This window comes from Trachymyrmex cornetzi, unplaced genomic scaffold, assembly GCF_001594075.2.
Source record: "Trachymyrmex cornetzi isolate Tcor2-1 unplaced genomic scaffold, Tcor1.1 scaffold92, whole genome shotgun sequence".
Taxonomy (NCBI): domain Eukaryota; kingdom Metazoa; phylum Arthropoda; class Insecta; order Hymenoptera; family Formicidae; genus Trachymyrmex; species Trachymyrmex cornetzi.
In genome coordinates this window covers 1,005,177-1,020,198 of record NW_017300267.1, presented here as the reverse complement: position 1 = coordinate 1,020,198, position 15,022 = coordinate 1,005,177, and positions in this window count along the sequence as shown.

Below are 15,022 nucleotides of genomic sequence, written 5' to 3'. Positions count from 1 at the left end.
TTACTGTATTATTAGGAATATCTACAATTATTCCATCGTATGTTTTTTTTTATTTTCCTCTATTACGACAATTACATGTTCGTTTAACGATTAATTCATTTCTTTTATTTTCAAGTAGTGAATTTAATTGGTTTTTTTAATTGTATAATATTAATTTATTCCGGGAAAAATGTTATAATAGACATATCATATATATATAATTATATTTAAAATATGTTAATTTTATATATAATTATATATGAAACCTTTTTTCCTGGGATATTATCTAAAATTCTTCAGTTCTTCAGTTTTTAAAACTTAAATTAAAGATAATATGGTTCTATAAAAATAAATCACAATGGTAAATTAGAAGGCCTACGAATCTATTTTATTAAAAACGTTTAATATCTGAATGTGAAAATGATCATTATAAACATAAAATTATAAATAAAACAATACGTTTCGACACCTATCGGGTCATTATCAATGTTCGCGAATAAATGTTATATGAATTAAATAATTCCAGTGAAACGCAATAAAATATATAAAATCATAAATTTACATAATTTAGTCAATTCTATAATTAACAGAATAAAAACTATTTACTGTCCTCGCGATGTATGAGTTTGGTTGTTCAGTACAGTCAACATGGTACATCCGTGATGGTGTTAGTTATTGTAAAAGTTACGAGTCTTGATGGTTTTTGTTGTGCGAAATGGTATTATGTCATACATAATAATTTAGTTGATATTCTAGAAAGAAGAGTGAATTGACAATTAAGATTAAAAATGGTCAAAGATGAGTTAAACGATGAAGCTAAATTCATATAGTCGATAGAAATAAAAACGTAAATAGCCTTGTGATAGAAGTCAGAATATCTTTTCTAATCTGTGTCTAAAGACGTAATAATGTATATTTTATTGTGTTTGACCAGATTATTTAATTCATATAACATCTATTCGCGAACATTGATAATGACCCGATCGGTGTCGAAACGTTTGTTGTTCAGTTTTTAAATTAATAATGAGAAATTAAAACCATTCATAAGTTATAAATTTTTATATTTATCCTCGCGTTTCTTGGTTTACCTTCCTGGTCTTAATTTTTAATCAGTTGATGCGATTTATCGTAGTGGTTGAATGAAGGTATCGGCGGTATTGCGTATGTTCACCAAGAATACGATATTGCGGCTGCGGTTGCGCGAGCATTGAAGTCTCCGCGCGAATAGATAAGTAACGATGACCAACAGCGAAGATGTTGCTCGAACGCAATCACAATGCGGTTTCACCAACGCGTTTACGTTAATTTTACAGTATGGGCCTATTCTGGCTGTTTCAGAATACGACAAATTTTTCGAGTTCTGTTGATTGGCTTGGATGTAGGATAGAGAAGTCCGAGGATCTCTCTGTCCTGCATACATTTGTGGCAGTATCACAGTTTCATCGTAGAATGTCACTGGAAATCAATTATGAACTTAAAATTTTTGTTGCACGACAAATGTATAGATACTAGCCTACGTTACATGCATTATAGATTTTCAGTACTGGCAGTCAATTTTGGAGCATTAATTAGTTATTAAAATTGTTATTAAAAAGTTACAGAACGTGCTTAAAGGAGTGTGTTCGGATTCTTACTCGGGTGTTCTTACCTAGGTGTCATGTCATTCTTTTTTAACGTTTGGTAAATAAAAAAGATGGAGTAATACGTGAATGGGGATCTGAACATAGCCTAATAGATTCATTCTGTAACTTTCTAACGACAATTGTACTAGTTAAGGATGTCGTTGCGCAGATATTTTACATGAAAAAGCTGCGCAACGACAGCATAAGGATGCTATTTCATTTGTGCATTTTTATCATATAGTATTATCAAATGTGTACAGGACAGAGAGGTCCTCGGATCTCTCTATCCCATAGCCAAGCAATCTCAACAGGCTTAAAAAATTTTATTTTTATTTTATAAATATTTGTTGTACGACAAAAATAAAATAACGGTCTAACAATATCGTATTATCGTTAAAGATTACAGAATAGGAGATACTATACAGGGATTCGATTATTTTCAAGAATAGGGGCCCAGGACTAAAACGAAATCTAGTATATTCCTGCACCAGATAGAGAACGTTGTTTTTTTTATGTTGGCATTTTTGATGAATATTATAGAACGCTATTTCATTTATGCGTTTTTGTCGTACAATAAATTTTTCAATCTGTTGATTGGCTATAGGATAAAGAGATCCGAGAACCTCTCTCTCTGTCTTGCACATTTGTCATACGACAAAAACGTACAAATAAAATAGCATCTTAAATCTAATATTTCATGTATCATACAACAAACTTTTAAAGTGTGTTGATTGGCTACAAGACAGAGTTCTTCGATCTTTCTGTTCTGCTGCTAATCAACAGGTTTGAAAAATCTTGTACACATAATGTATGACATATAAAATATCGATTTAAAACTGTGTTCTGCTAATATTGATAATCTATAGTATACATTATAATAGTATACGTTTCCTTTTATTTCAGTTTATTAAAACGGCTAATCAACTATTAAATTTACAAAAAACAATTGTATTTTAATTAGGCAACTATTCTTTAATACGAAGTATGTATAAATTGATGAAACAGATTAACGATTTTTTAATTATTTAATAAATAGAAAAATTTTTAAATATTTAACTTTATATATAATTTTAAAAAACACATTGGAACTTACAGTGCATCTTATATACATATGTATATGTAGGGAAAGAAAAATAATTAATCAGTTAGGATCTAGAATTGTATTATAAAAAATTTATAATCAAATTTCATTAAAATTTAATTAAGACAAAAATATTTTATTTTTCTAACTGTCCTAGATTAATGGAATACTTAAACATGAATCATATTAAGTATAGTAATTTAATGTTAGAAAATCCAGCATAAAGAAGTTATAAAAAAAGATTATTTATCGCTCTTAAATTATCTTATCCCTAATAAAATTTTTATCGCAGAGAAATAGGTCGCTGGCCGTTAATCATACAAGCTATAAATGTAAAAAGGATGAAGATTGATCTCTCAAGCTAACTCGCTGTCGCCCGCAGCAGAATATCTTCTAGATACCGATGTATAATATTTGCCGCTTACAAGATCATTTTTTAATTTCAGTTAGAAAATCACAAAATATCCCTACTATTTTTGAATGGATTCTCGGAATTCTCAAACGAATCCTCGAGTTTTATCTGTTTGGTTGAATCCAAGTAACTGACTTCATGAAATGTCAGCTTTATCTCATTCGCTCTCGGTGAACTGCCGAGGCAGTTCCAGGATAAACAAATCCACGTCCTGGCTACAAGATCATGATCGAATGATCTTGTAACTGGGGAATACTGCACCTACACGTTCAGTCGAACATCCGGTTTTCCTGGATCTTGAATCTCGCATGAGACTGATCTAGCGGAAGCTGTGGAAAAAATCGAGCGAGAAGAGAGATAGAGAAAGATAAAGATAAAAACGATAAAGCAAGAGATATAACAAAGAGAAAGAGAGAGAGAGAGAAAGAGAGCAACGCTGCCGGGAGAATGACTCGAGAGAAGCAGAGCTCCGATGATGTCATCGGTCGTCGAGTACTCGCGCCTACGCTTTTCTCTCTTCTTGCTGGTTTCTTCGAGCACCGCGTGCGCTCTTTCTCAGCCGCGTAGCGTAGAAAGAGAACATCGCAGCCTCCTGTTGAACTACCATTTTCCTCCATCTCTTTCTCTCCGTATCTTCCATCGCCCCTCCCTCCCTCTCTCGAGATCTTCGGGCTCTGCCATCGCGCGCGAGGACGAGTCGAGCGATATAACGTACCGAGGACACGCTCGATTCTGCCTCCACGTTGGTCCACGTTGCCGGTATATACCGGTTATGCAGATGGAGCCTGGTCTGGACCTCGTCGGCAATCTCGCCGCGAGAGAACGCGCCATCTTCTTCCTTCTCTCTTTTACGTTCTTCTCGCCTCCCGCTGTCTCGCTCGTATTTCGTCTCCTCTTCTTCCTCCACATCTTGTTTCTCTTTCACCTATCCTCCGCCTTCTCTTCCTCTCCTCTTCCTCTCTTCCTCTTTTTCTTTTTCGCGGTCGCCGTCGTGGCTACTCTTGTCTCCGACAAGACTCTCCGCAGCCGGCAATCGCCGCTGCTTTAGTTTTACGCGCGGTTATCCGGATGTTCATACGTGAGCTCGTCTCTCTTTCCACGTCATCCTTTCGCCGTCTCCTCTGCCTCCTGCTCATTTTTTCGTCTCCTCTTCCTCTTCGTCGTCATGTGGCGTTTCTCGTGGCCGTTAGAACGGTTAGGAGCTCCTCCATCGCGTGGCTGGCCAAGACCGAGCTATTTACGGAGGAGATGCCTTTTTGCGGACTCTCTTCGCAGTCGCTCTATAGCGAACCGCCGCCGCCACCGGTTCGGGGGATGATCAAGGGTGGTGGACGACTCGACGTCTCGCCGATCGATCTTGTTATACGACGTCATGATTCGGAGCTCCCGTTTTACTCTGAGATCACGTACTATTAAATTCCGAACTCTTTTTTATTTTGCTAGGACATATTTTTTTCCACCCTAAAAAAATTCTTTTCAACTTTTAAAGAGCGAACACGCACGAATGACACGCACAGCCTCCTTATTTATCTGTCTACGAAATCAATAACTTGCTGTGCTTAACAACGAATTATAGTTAGAACTCCTTTCTGACCTTACGGATGATGAGAGTGGAATATAAAAGTTACAGAATACTTTCACCAATAAGAATACTTTTGTACTGCCAATCACTGTATACTGGTGAGTATGCAGTTGCGCATGTTAATGTCCATTTGTACTAATGTAGATTAACCTTAATCTTGGTTTAATCTAATTTTTATTTTTCAATTTTTAGAACTAAAAAGTAAGTTGAGAAGATTAAAGTTAATCTACAAATAGACGTAAGTCGAATTATAGATGTATATACATTCTTATACAGACATTTAATACACGAAGATAGATTAAATACTTATTGTAAGTAGTAAAAGTCTTGAACAACTGTGCTTTTAATGCTCAAATTAAGTAATTAATTACTATCTTCGTGTATTAAATTTCTGTAAGGGATGTATGTACATATATAATTTGATAGTTTAAATGTCCATTTGTAATGTAACTTTAATTTTGTTATAGAAATCCAGTTTAATACACAGAAAATTACTTATTTTTAGTATTAAAAGGACTATTGTTCAATGCTTTTAATACTCAAAATAAGTAATTTTCAATATTAAATTGGAATTCTGTAAGGAACATGGATATATATAGTATATCGTTCTAGCGGGATCGTCCATTATGATATGAAGAAGACGGTATTAATGTCTATAAAAGTATATATAGAAGAGTATTAAAATTAGAGAAGCCAAATTTGAGAAAATTCCACATATTGCAATTCCATGCTTGGCAAACAAATCTAGAAATAAATACGAAAAATTTATTTAAAAATATTTTACAGGCATTATTCGAAACAAAGTAATGCCTACGAAACTGCGCTTTTAAGACACGATACATTGAATGAATTCTTTTGGGATACACTTTTTACAGAGCCTCATTGAAGGCGAACCACCTAATAAAGTATACTGAAAGTCAGATTGGAAAGCATTGTAGCGATCGAAGCAAGAAGATAAACGCGAAGTGGCGAACAACGGGCGTGAATATGACACAGCAACCAAGTATAATCGGGAGATTTACTCTCACCGAACGGAATGTGTCTCGTCGACTCGAATTTAATCGCGTCGATCGGCAGGCGCGTCGTCATCGATAACGTCGATCCGGAATGCGACTGAATTAACGGTAGCGTTCGTTCTTTTCGTGATATGTCTTCACGGCGCGGTCTTTTCTCGTAAGGAAGAGGATATATAACTTTGGCAATCAACGAGGCCGAGAAACGTAGCTCACACGATCGGAGCAGTCGCCATTCGATTAAATTGCCGCCATCAGCCGTCACTCGGCGAGCCTCGACGGTGCCTCATTAAATCAGCGTGAATGTCCCATTTCTCTTGTAGATCCTCGACGCTCTTCAATTTCTGTATCCGCAATTGCGCGGATTAATTAGTGATTTGCGTCGATAAAATTGTACTAAAATTTTCAGTTACATTATTTCGCTCATTGTTCCAGCTTGGAGAGATCGGTGCATTGATCTTCTTTCTCAGAAATGATCCGCGCTCAGTTCGATTCGATTCAACATATGACTCACGCAAACAGATCAAATGATGATTTTACGCGGACGTGACGTTGGGTAGGTCGATAGATTGCCGGCAATTTATTCGTCCAATTACTCTTCTAACGAGACTTTCTCTTCGTTTCCTGGTTACAAATATTTCTCACGTAATAAAATAAATCTTTGTACGATCTGTGCAGATCGGCATATATTTGACAGGTACAATGAAAAAATTTTTCTGCAAAAGTCTCACTGCTATTAGAGAGTCAATAGAATTTTTCTCTGAATTCAACTTTGTACGTTATAAGGATAGAAATATTTATCTTACGCGATTCGCATCGCCATATAGAAACGTAGATGTCTTTTTCGTATGTCTACGTCGCAAGGAAATCCAAGATTATACCGATTTCAATCTACGCAACAGCTTGACGATCGAGATAGCCGCGTGTATCACGTCCGCTACCGACATCGAGATTGACATCACAAATCGACGGCTTCGGCGGTTCGTTCGTAGGAACTCGTGAGAAGACAATTATGCATATATAATTTGATAACTGGTTTTTGCAATCCGGTAGTGATAGCGCCACGCCGTATTTGGACGCGCTCGCATTAATCAGCTATGTATATTTCTGCCTATAACGCGGCAGCGATATTGCGGTCTACATGCGTCGTAATGGTGGTTACGGAATATCGCGGTTAAGTATCCAGATAGCACAGAAGAGTTCCAGTCCGAGAAAAATTTTTTTTTAATTACCGATTTACAAAATGAAATCCTGTTTAGTCGCATTTCTGTTCTATCTAAAAGTATTTTTGAGAGTTCCAAACGACTTTATTTTTATGTCACAAATAATAAAGTATAAATATATCGTATAAGCTCTTTTTCAAAATCAAAAGATATTCTTTTTCTAATCTTTTTCTGTTTCTTAATTTTGAATAGAATAAATCATACCTTGGTTTTTATGCAAATTAAATATTACTTTTATTAAAGGTAATATATTTACAAATATGTATAAATTGTATTTGTATATATTTTTAAATTCTTTTTGAATTTATTTTGAAGAAATTACGCTAATTCATAAAGAACTTAAGAAAATGAATACTTTTCAAGTTCAAGTGGATCAGTTTTGTTATCTGAGTAAATCTTTCGCCTAAGGAGCCACGCCAGTAATTCATTGGCTTCTATTTTACTGCTACCGAAAGAAATATGCCAGCTTGCAAACCGCGACGAACGGTGTCTCGTTCTCATTTTCCGCCCCGAAGACTTTGATTTACTTACATCATCGTGGTTGTCGCCGTTGTCGTCGTTGTCGTCATTGTCTGATGCGCTATCCGAGCGGATCAGAAACTTTCCAGATCATCGATTTCTACCGGTTTCTCGATTTCGAGATAAAATAAGGTCTTCTTGCGGAGAAGACAACAAGTATATTACGGAAAAGTTACACTAGTTTTTAAAAAATGTAGATGTGATACATAAAGACTATAAGGCTTATAAGTAATACACAAAATGCTTAATAACAAATTCGATTAAATGCACTCAATGCAGACTAGTTGGTGTACATTAAAGCCATCGTACACAAATTGAAAAATATGTGTTTAATATGTAAATATAAAGACGGATTAAACTGTGAAATCTTCAATACATTTTATTGTGCTGTTAAGTAAAATCTATATTTTATAATCCAAAATATTTTTATTTTATATTTTCACAAATTAAATCAGTGTAACAGCTTTAATATGCATTATGGTGTGTGTAATCGAATTTAGTGTATATATGGCAAAAAGAATCTAGCCAGATCCAGCATAAAGTCGCCATATTGGAATAACATATTTATTAATCCAGACAGTCTTATACTCTAAGTTAGACTCTATTATAATATATTCTAAATTCTTAATTGGAATGGTATCTCAAGTCCAGTCTTGGAAGAGTGGCATAATTTTCAATCTTTAAGAGTGAGATTTCCACTTCAGAGTAAGATTCACTTTAAATTTTAGAGAGTATATATGCCTTTAAAGTCAAAGTTTATTGTGATTTTCCATATTATTGCTTATAAAAAAAGGATATATTAATTTTGTTATTCAAATATCTATCGATTTTTCATCGATTATTAAGATCTCGAAAATTTTTGAGATTTTGTACAAGAGAATCACTCGCTTCGATATCTTTCGTCGACAGGAATTGTCAAAGAGAAATAAAAGAGACGATAACTATGTGCGTGGTGCACGTGGACTATTTGTTGACGACGGGAACGTGAGTTGTTGTGTAAATAATTGGCACGGCTGTCTGCATTTGTCACGCTTGCTTATGAGGCTCGCTGTTCGTCGAGACTTCGAGAGACGATACTTATTCCATGTTCGCAAAAACTAGCGAGACGAAGATGATAAACGAAAATATTGTTTTCCAGATCGCGCTTGAAACTTCTCGTTTTTCATCTGATTACACTGCTTGTAATCCAACTAAATATCACTTCACATTGTTAAATTTAAGTTATTTTAAATCATTTTTATAAATCGCCGTTGCTCCTACTTGATATGTCATTAATTTAAAACAACGGAGTTAAACAATTTAATTCAAGAAGATGTATTAAAAACTCAAATTTAGTTTATTATTTCTTATCTTAAATATATATATGGATGTTTTTACTTTGAAAGTATAACTACAGAAATGGATTGATTTACATTTTGGCACATATAGAAGTTAGAAATAACGAAACATTAATATAATCTCAAGAGATTAGATTATCATTATTCTTTTGAGAGAGAGAGAGAGAGAGAGAGAGCGCTCTCACCACGCAAATCTAATTAATAAATATTTGTAGCGATGTAATTTAATTTTCAGTTTCAATACTACTGAATATTTGTAAGAATATTTGTGAAAAAATATGTTTAAAAGAAATATATGAAAGATTAAAGGTATGATACATTATTTTTAGATACTTATTTTAGTACAGTTGCCGATGTGACAAATGAGATTATTTTTATCTTTGGACAAAAGGAAATTTTATGCATGTAAGAAAGATAACCACACTAAGAAGACCAAAAATGCTTAAGGAAACAAATTGAATACTGCGGTTCTCGAATACTGATGTGACAAAAAATATCTACCTGTTCAGGATAATAAGTTTAATTAAGAAGATAGTTACTTTTCATAATCATTAAAAATAGAATACTCATCTTTTTTTGTTATACTACGGTTTATGGGACTATTCTTGTAGTTAATAGCCTTGCCATTCTTATCGTACGAAATAGCACATGCATAAGTAATATATTTTAAATACTGATACAATGCCAGCAGTTATTGTTATCATTCTGTTTGTACGCTGCTATATTATCATATTAGAGGACCAGCTTCGCGTTCGTTAACTGCAAATGTTTGCCGAAAACGTAGAAATCACGTAATATTCCGCGGACGACATGGTACCTTTCGAATGCAGAACGCTTGTGGAATAATTTTAGGCGGTGCTCGAGCAGAAAGCTGATCCACCAGCCGCGACTAGTTGCGAAACTTCTTTGAATACTGACGAAGTTGTATTCAAAGTACTTATGTCAGTAATAGCCGAATCATTTTGCTATAAAGGAGAAAAAGAGAAGGAGAGGGAAAGATTGTAGAATAAAAAAAAATCTCTGTTTAAATTACGAGACGTTGTGATGCAGATTTTATTAATTATAATAAGAACAATATTTCAAATTCATCTTATGCAAATCAGCGATAATAATCGGTCGCTAATTGTCGTTCTCTTATTAAAAAAAAAAAAGCTCGAGATTAATATTTTTATCGTACAGACGGACAAATTCTCTATAAACCTCTAAAGATTATGCAAATCAGGTTTCCTCGAGACGATCGTAGCCTTGCATATTCTATATCGTCCTCGGTGAAGCACCTCGAACGAGTCGCGAGCACTTGAAACGAAGACGAACGGCGAACCGGTCGTAACTGTTGACATAATTCCGGCGCGAGTATATCTTCGCTATGCATCTGCGGTTTCCTAGAATTAAGTATAGCGATCTCACGATTTTCTTTGAGCAATCCTGCGACATGCGTGCGAGGAAACGTTCCGTACGGCTGATGCAGAAAGTGCAGACATACGCGCGTCCATTGTGAAAGTGTCAGTCGTGCATCTTCTTTGATTAAGTCTCTCGCGTCATCGACGGACAGCCTCATAGGTCACTGCCATTTTCGTTCTTGTCTCGTCCGTATCGAGAGATAATGCGTCTACGAAGACGCAACGAAGGCTCTGCGGGGTACAACATGCCGCCATGGAGAATCTTCCCACGATAATATATTTCTGCATCGGCTGTGCGTTCAATGGATACTCAATTAAAGTTTCGCTCGTTTGCGTGCGCGCTGAAAGTATACGGCAAAAATCCTTATTAACGCCCGCTTATTGCAGAAATTATTTAACTCTGCTAAATCACAGTCGTCGTTCCCCCGATACCACGGGCAGATAAAAACGATATAAAATTATCATCGTGGAATCTGCGTAGGAGACACAAGAAACATACGCCTTTTATCAATATCAAAGCAGATACATCGCTTATGCGATTGTTATCGCATTGAAAATTTGCATTCGATAGAATTCTCGCCGGTAATGTCAAATCTGCAGAAAGGATTTGATTATAGATGCATCCCCAAGTAAAGTTCTTTTAAAAGTTCCGAATTTATTTGCTGAATTAATTTATTTGTTTTCCATAATCTTTGCTCTAAAAAAGAGGGATCTTCATATAAATAGAAATGTATGTATATTTTCCATACGTAATATCCTTAGTTTTAAACTAATGATAAAACCTGTCTTTTCTTAAGTTTTATATAAATTAAGTCCATAGTATGTAATATTTTTAGATTTAAGGAATCGTAATATCACGCGATTGGTCAATTCTTTGCTCTCCTACACTCAGGTTTCTGCAGATATTAAAATTTTCCGCAGTTATGGGTTCTCTATCTCCGTAAATCTTGCGCAAACAATTCGAGAGTAACAGGTATCTCGGTGAACATTAAAAGAAAGGTCTCATGCATGGCGGATTACGAATCTTCCCGAGAAGATGTCCGCGATAGTAAAGGAATATTCGTGCACCCCAATGTGTGGAGCCCATTAGGATCCAAAGGCGGTTGGTCCAGTCTTCTTCTTCTCCCTCTCTCTCCTCTCCTCTCCGCCTCTCTCGATGGATTCACGATGCTGGAGGAGAGGCAGGAGATGGTCGGGTGGTCAAGCAACATTCCGCTGGCCGAGACCCTTCCTCCCCCTCTTTGGTAGATGGTTCCCTATATACAAGCTCTCGCTTCTTTATGAGCCACAACGATATGTGCCCACGAGAGCGCCAATATTATTTCGACTACGAGCGTTCTACGTAACCTTGCCGAAGTACGAACGTTTGCTCCTCGTCGTGGTACTTTGCCTGTCGAATATAGACACGCTACATCGCGTCGTGAATCTTGCTGATCACGCGGCAATAATATCGAACGCTTTAATATCGAAGCACCTCGGTCGTTTCTGCTCGGTGAACTTTACACCCTTCAAATATTCTCGATTTTTCCATACACAGAAAGAACGGTTTTACTGAAGTATTTAAATATTTAACTATTAAATACAGATCTAAAAGTAAATTTTATCAAACCGTCAAAATAATTATTTAGAACGCTCAAGATGATTATCGAAAATTTTTTTACATCATTATTCGTCGTGCTTGAGTTTTCTACATAAATATTTTGCTTAGCATCGTTTTTTCCACGTATGAATTTATTGACAAGTATGGTACTGTAGAATTATATTTTGTTTGTAATTAATTTTGTTTTGTAAATTAATATGAATATATGAAAAAAAAAAATATATGATTCTATGTTCTCGATAGCTGAGTAACTTTCGATATAGTTAAGTGCTTTCATACGAATTACAGATGAGAACAGAGATAATCGTACAAAGTAATAAATTATGATCATCTCTTGCCAACTTGCGTGATCATTTGTGCATTTTTCTCGTTTCCGCGAGACGTACTCGCGATTTTTCATCCTCGCTTTCTCCTCGTTTTGATCGTCTGCTATAACGTCTTTCGCAACAGCTGAGATTAAAGCAACGGATATGTATCCGATTTTTCCATACGATGCATCTGACTTATTCTGAATGTGAAGACCGGCTCCACGAATAGCAGACCGGTATGAAGGAGAAGGTGAAGCGAGCAAATACGAGAGACAGAGAGGGAGAATGAAAAAGAGTAAGAGAAGATATCTAGGTCCGGTTTCGGGAGGTTCAAGATCCTCAAGTACACCTTTAAAAATTTAAGGATCGTCATGAACAATTTTACATTAACGAAACATCGCTTATAACGCCTTGGACATGTTGTCGATTTTTTACTTCAACTTGTGACGATCTAATGAGAAATCGAGCTTAATTAACATAGGAGCGCCGTTATTGTTCGTGGTACCCGCACGATGTGCGATTAATGCGAGCACTTACATAATTATTGTCAGGCAGTCGATCGCGATGAACTCGCGTTACAATGTCGACGTGGTAAAAATTCACGCTCGTACGAGTTTCCCTTAACGGCACGTGAATGATAATACATTCGGCGTAAAGCGGTTACGACTAATGTGCGACTACGTGGCAATACAGTTAAGGTAATTAGCAGATACCATCGAGAGACATGACCGTATCTCATGCTTAGTTTGCACGAGAGAGAGAGAGAGAGAGAGAGAGAGCCATTATTTCCGAGCATTTAATATTATCTTTGAATAATATTACCACGAAACGGTAGTCCGCGATGACTACATACAGAACGCTTTTCAAGGCCATGGAATCAGCTTATTCCAGTTAGGCATCTAAGTAGACATATACTTTACGAGATTTCTCCTATGTAATTCAAATTATTCAAACTTCAAAAAAATATTATCATAATTTTACACATTGCTGGTTTGGGATAATATATACACGACTACTGCCTGTTAATCAGATAAAGTCTTTCGGTATCAATGAGTTATTATCGTCTCGTGTCACTTTCTTAACTTAAATGCATTAAACACAGAAGAAATTACATTCTGATTGATTTATCAAAGAATCAAGTTGGTACTTGATTGTTGAAAGAATCAAGTTGGTACTTGATTGTTGTCTCTTGACATGCTTAGTACTGTTCTTTCCATGCTTTCTAAGAATATATCATTGTTCCAGGAAGAATAATGATAGATTTATAACGATTATAAGCTATTGATAAGGATCCAATCCACGGATCGAAATGTATGGCATATACCACATTAAAGATTTTATACACAATATTAACTGTTGTCCGATTTGAGTGGCTTCAAATCTTTCCATTCTGATTGATTTAATTTTAAAATGAGCTTGGTTGTTCTAATTGTCGTGTCTGATACTTAACTACTTATTTGTCTGTATTTGCTTATATATATCTTTTTATTTTTATTGAAAGTTACAAGAATATTATAGAATTTATTATTATTGTTAACTTGTTTGGAAATTTCTCATATTTCCTAAGGGATGATGTTTAATTATTTGGGATACTTTGTGCCCTATTATTTCCCTAACATTCTCATCCCTTTAAAAACGGTTGCTTTTGTTTCACGATTATCCTAGTAAATACTGACTAACATATTACATTAATATTATAATTTTCCACTCAACAATAAAAATGTAATATAACACATGTTATACATTAGATTGTTGAGTGAAAGAAATTACAACATTGCTGTAATATTACTACGGTTAGTTGATATTTAGTGGAATGCAATGCAAACTCCCAATTTGCCATCAAAGGGCTGCTCAGGATTACAGTTCTCATTTTCTTTTGTATAATAACATTAAAAAGCAATAACTAGAGGGATTTTCCTTTGCTATTTCGTATCATTTATTTTGCATTGAGAAAAATGATTTGGTTCGATTAAATAGTAACTCTGGTGGAAAATGGACGAATCAAAATTTTTTTGTTAAATCTACTAAAATTCTAGTTGAAATAACTAGAATTCCGATTGATATAATTATTCTGGTATAAATAAGAATTCTAGTAGATCTTACCATAAATATTGTATCAACCAGAATTCCGGTTATCTCGACTAGAATTCTAATAAATTTAACCAGAAAATTTTAATTCGTTCATTTCTAACCAGAAATTTTTTTTCAGTGTATCGATTTCTAAATGATGCATGATATAGCAATTGAATAAAATTTGTGCTCTGCAGAGAGGATAAAGCTCAACGTTCTTTGTACGTCGCGCGAATAAAACTTTATGCGAACAAAACTCTGGGACACCTTCCGGCCTTCAGAGTGTCGCCTGGCAACGGATTCGATACACCTACCAAACCGCCCACATAGCTCGGAAATCATCCTAGCGCCCGTCATCGAAAAGCCTACATCCAAATAGTGTCACTACTAGACCTATGGGTCGAAGCATCGAAGAAAGTTCCAAAGCGTGTACGCGCGTACAAGAGCTCGCCCACGCCAGGGCGCCATAAAAGTTGAGTTCGAATCTGCCCTCCTCAACCGCCTCCACCATGAGCTTCACCACACTGGTGCATTCTCCTCTCTCCCTCTACCTACGTTGCCCGGCACTGCTCATTTCTTCTGCTTCTTCTTCTTCTTCTTCTTCTTCATCCTCATCTCCTTTTCCTCCTTCTCCACCTCAATCTCTTCTTCTCCTCCTCGTCGCCATCCACCCGCGATCTTTGCCTTCTCATTCCTCTTCTCCAACTTCTCGTCTCGCCTCTGCTCGAGAGGGGCAGAGGGGGAGGAGGGGAGCTACGCGAAGTCCCTCCGCACGGACCCGTCGCGACAAGCCGCGTCGAGGAGGTCCAAGAATGCACGGACATCGCGGCGCATGGAAGGCGGTTGGCTGTGGGCCCCGCGAAGGGGAAGCCTCTC